Here is a 5,000-nt window from a genome sequence, read left to right as displayed (position 1 = left end):
ATTCACATAAGAACTTTCATAATTATAATACCTTATTGTATGAAAAAAGAAACCCAAATAAAAAGAGTAATGAACAGGTAAATATAAATGAACACAGATGAATGTATAATGTAGAATGCTACAACTTGAAAGGGAATTTTCTATCTCCAGGGTGGGAGGGTATGTTTGGTGCTGGGATGGGGCAGATGATATACCCCCTTCTAGGTAATGAGGATGGGGGTGGGGGGTGGGGGGTATGACCGGAATAATACATTACGCGGCATGGTTACCTGGAGAGAGAGAGACCCTTTGGACCGGATGCACCAAAACCAACCCCATAGCCATGGCTGACCACCGGGTCATTTTCTGTTTTTAATGTCTCTCCTTAACACTTTTTCCTTTTTTATACATTTTTTTTACTTTGTTCTTCCTCCTCAGGCTTTTCTCTTTACTATTGCTCCCTCTACCGGTGCTCAAACGCAAAATTATTATATTGCATTCAGGTTCACAATTCGAACATTTTCTTTGAATGACCAGCGTCTTATCTCTCGTCATTTTCTGTTTTTAATGTCTCCCCTTAACACTTTTTCCTTTTTTATACATTTTTTTTACTTTTTTTTTTTTTGCTTTGTTCTTCCTCCTCAGGCTTTTCTCTTTACCATTGCTACCTCCAGCCGAGCTCAAACGCAAAATTATTACATTGCATTCAGGTTCACAATTCGAACATTTTCTTTGAATGGACAGCGTCTTATCTCTAAGTTAAACCGCCTTGAGACTCGTTTCTCAGAATTATTATAGAATGAAAACTATAAACGTCTTATTCCTTAAAAGGGGCTCTGATCGAAGGAGCCCTTTATATACACAGATGCATATTTAATTCCAATGCCTTAATTGCATTGTCAAATATATTCGTCTGATAAGTGGTTGAGACTTCTTGTTCTTGTTACAACACAATTGTTATTTTTAGTGTCCTCCCATTTTTCTTGTAATAATTCCCCCAGGGCTTTTCGCATTTGGCTAATATGTAATTGGAATTTCTCCTTTCTGGGGATCCTTAGATTGTGAAAAGTTATTTAGTGATTTTTTAAAAATAATTCTGTTTTTTTTTTATTTTGTAGTGTTCCGTAATCCTAAAGCAGCAATAATATTCAACTCGAAATTGAAATATTTCTTTATTCTATCACAACTTTGAGTAACTGTGACCTTCTTCAGAGAGAGAGAGAGAGAGAGAGAGAGAGAGAGAGAGAGAGAGAGAGAGAGAGAGAGAGAGACATAAATGTGTCAGCACACACAAATCATGATTACGGCCAGCGATGGGGACTTATAAAATAGTGTGTCGTATCTTATGAAATATAGCCGGCGGGTGGGTAGGCGAGAGACGGAATTTCAGCAGTGACGTCACGCTGTAGATAGACGAAAGTCCCGCGCAATTGCTGGCAATTGCCTTCAAACACGCGACTTGACCTTAGTAAATCGCGACGCAAATTTACATTGGAGCAGTAAAAGGGAAAAGGGTGACACAGGCAACGATTTCTTCATCCTTGCGTCCTGATTCATCGAGAGAGAGAGAGAGAGAGAGAGAGAGAGAGAGAGAGAGAGAGAGAGAGAGAGAGAGAGAGAGAGAGAGCTTCTACCTCGTCGAAGCCTTCTCGTTTTAAGTGTATACGACTTATTTTTTAACTATGGACACCCGTCTAGTCGTATGCTTTCGTCATTGAGAGAGAGAGAGAGAGAGAGAGAGAGAGAGAGCTTCTACCTCGTTGAAGCTTTCTCGTTTTAAGTGTATACGACTTTTTTTAAACTACAAACACCGTCTAGTCTTATTCTTTCGTCACAGAGAGAGAGAGAGAGAGAGAGAGAGAGAGAGAGAGAGAGAGATTCTACCTCGTCGAAGCCTTCTCGTTCTAAGTGTATACGATTTTTTTTTAAACTACAAACACCCGTCTAGTCTTATTCTTTCGTCATTGAGAGAGAGAGAGAGAGAGAGAGAGAGAGAGAGAGAGAGAGAGAGAGAGAGAGAGAGAGAGAGAGAGCTTCTACCTCGTCGAAGCCTTCTCGTTTTAAGTGTATACGACTTTTTTAACTATAAACACCCGTCTAGTCTTATTCTTTCGTCATTGAGAGAGAGAGAGAGAGAGAGAGAGAGAGAGAGAGAGAGAGAGAGAGAGAGAGAGACAGAGAATTTAGTTGCAATTATCATTTTTAGTTTTTACTATTCTTGGGTTTCTTATTGAAAATAATTTATGAAAGCTAGTTAGATTTTTGTTTCATCATGCAAATTGAAGACAATATTTCGGGAAAAAGTTGGGGTTATTTAAAAAACTAATTAAATGTCTCGGTTTACATTAATATTTATGAGAAAAAAACCTTGTCTATCCAAATAGCTCGAATTGACTTATAAAAGACAATGAAAATGACGTAAAAATCCATTTTTAAAAAGCTGTTTGATTGTAATAGAAGACGTCCTTAAGCTATTTTCCCTACCACTTCTTATTGGAAATTGGCTTTTTAAGAAAATAATTCCAACAAACCGTAGACAAAAACATTAACAAAAACCATATTTCAAGACAACATGCCTAAACAAATTGAATGCAGTGGTAAAATAATCTCTTAAAAACCAGTATAGATATTATTGTTAATGTTACCTTCGCCTGATGAGACCAGTATAACATATCTATTTAAATTCAAATATGAGTAATTTTTTCTCATTATGTTAGTTTATTTTGGAGTTTGGTACTTAGTTTTAGATTAAGGTAACGTCATGTTAGCACGGGCTCATGCTCACAGAGTGACTAGCTCATATTTTTCAAATCCAAAAGTAAAGCAGATTATATAGCCGAAATTGAAGGTTTAAAAGCTAAATTTGATATTTCATCTTAGTAATTAGAATTACCATTAATGCTATGAAACATCCATATTTCAAATTCGTCTCCTTCTTCCACAGAAAAACCCGAGGAAGAAGGCTCGGTCCGCGTTGGAGGCAAAGGCAAGAAAATGCGAAAACCCCGGACTATATATTCGTCTCTTCAGCTTCAACAGCTCAACAAAATCTTCCAGAGGACGCAATATCTGTCCTTGCCCGAGAGAGCTGAATTGGCCGCCAAACTCGGTCTCACACAAACACAGGTAAGGATAAGAGTCCTTTGAGACTAGGACTCTGAAATATTGCATTGGTTTTCGATTTTTTCGATTTTTTTTTTCACTTCGTCTCACTCACTCATTTTTCTCTGTAATTCGTCAGAAATGTTAATTGTGAAATTAAGGATAAGAGTCCTTTGAGACGAGGATTCTGGAAATATTGCAATGGTTTTCGATTTTTTCAATTTTTTTTCCCACTTCGTCTCACTTTCTCATTTTTCTCTGTAATTCATCAGAAATGTCAATTGTGATATGTTTTTGTTCATCGACTTCTGTTTACCTACGTTTCATATACAGGTACAGTATACTGTATGTTGTTGTAATTAGTGTTATTAGGTTTACACCCTTCGTCCAACTGTAATCCATACCCCTTTCATATATGCAAATGTAAACTTTGTTAATTTATTTCTCGATCTAGTTATTCTTGGACTCAGTTTGACTTTACTTTATATACTTCTTCACGTGTATGTGTATATATGCATAGGTATACATATAGTTGTTTTCTAGGATTTTTGTTCTGGTAAAAGCGGCTTAATGTTGAAAATATATCTTACCATGTTAACCTAGACAGTGTTTCTTGTTATAGACGATTGATTAAGGTTATAGCCTGAAACTGTACATAATGCCAATGCTTTTCCAGCACCTCTGGAACATATGATAATTTCAGCCAAGATGTCAAATCTTGGGTGTCTTTCATTAGTCATATGAATACTTTCCAGGCCGAGATCTTTCTATTTCTTCTGTGTTTTTTTTTTTTTTTTTATGTAAAGGTGGTTGTTGTCTTGTATTTAGTAATGATATAGGATGTCTCATTTAAAAAAAAAGTTTATTTCATTCATACCGCTCTTGCTTTGAAGTAGATTATTTATTATATAGTAAATAACCTACTTGAGAACATTGGGAAAAAAAAAAAAAAAAATCTTCTGGTTAGAGTGAGGTAATAGAAGTTCATATTGGTTTTGTATATAAAGGAAAAAACTAATAAAACTTTTATTTCATAATGTCAATTAGGTGACTTAGTCCTTCTAGTATCGTAAAGTTATATAAAGGGATTGATTAAAGTATCTTAATTTTTAGAGTTTTCTCTTTGCTGTCCTGTGGAAATTCTCCGTAAAAATATAACTCTTAGCCGTATTTCAGTAAAATACAGCCGATGTTAATTTTTACCCTGTTTTGTTATTGTCTTTTACGGGTTGGTGACCGTAATATCACTCCTTCCCGTCAATACATCCGTTTTTAAAACGGTAAATGTCTGGCAACATTTATTCCAGGATTTTTACATGTTTTTTTACGGCAAATTTTTTACAGTGTACTCTATTTCTAGCGTCTCCCATGTTACCTAGTGCTTGTTATTCGGAGTTGAATGATGCTTCGAGCATATTTGATTTTATTACCTGCAGCAATTTAATAGGTATAAGGTATTTTTATTTTTAATTTACTATGAGTTCTTATTGGGAAATCCATTAATGACAACTATTATCGTATTAGCAACAACAACAACAACAACAACTAATAATAATAATAATAATAATAATAATAATAATAATAATAATAATAATTATACCCATTAATGGCAACTATTATTGTATTTATAACAAAAACAACAACAATAATAATAATAATAATGATAATAAAAAGAAATAATAATAATAATAACTACAACAACAACAACAACAATAATAATAATAATAATAATAATAATAATAATAATATTAACAACAACCATTATTATTTGTTACTGCCGTTGTTTTTTTCATTACTAGTTCCATGTGCATTGACAATTGACTTAATTCTCTTATCTCCGAAACTATCATTATTATCTCGTCAAGCAAAGTCATTGTACTCCTAGACCGGACTGCACCCCGCGGCAAGCAAGCTTAAAA

General features: G+C 34.6%; 1 pseudogene; it reads left to right on the top strand.

Annotated features, from left to right (window-relative positions):
• Positions 1–5,000, top strand: part of LOC137634636 (homeotic protein distal-less-like) — an 84,813-nt pseudogene that overhangs the window by 58,778 nt on the left and 21,035 nt on the right.

The sequence above is a fragment of the Palaemon carinicauda genome, chromosome 45 (assembly GCF_036898095.1).
Source record: "Palaemon carinicauda isolate YSFRI2023 chromosome 45, ASM3689809v2, whole genome shotgun sequence".
NCBI lineage: Eukaryota > Metazoa > Arthropoda > Malacostraca > Decapoda > Palaemonidae > Palaemon > Palaemon carinicauda.
Note: the sequence above shows the minus strand (reverse complement) of the source record. Positions and strands in the feature narration are given on the sequence as shown.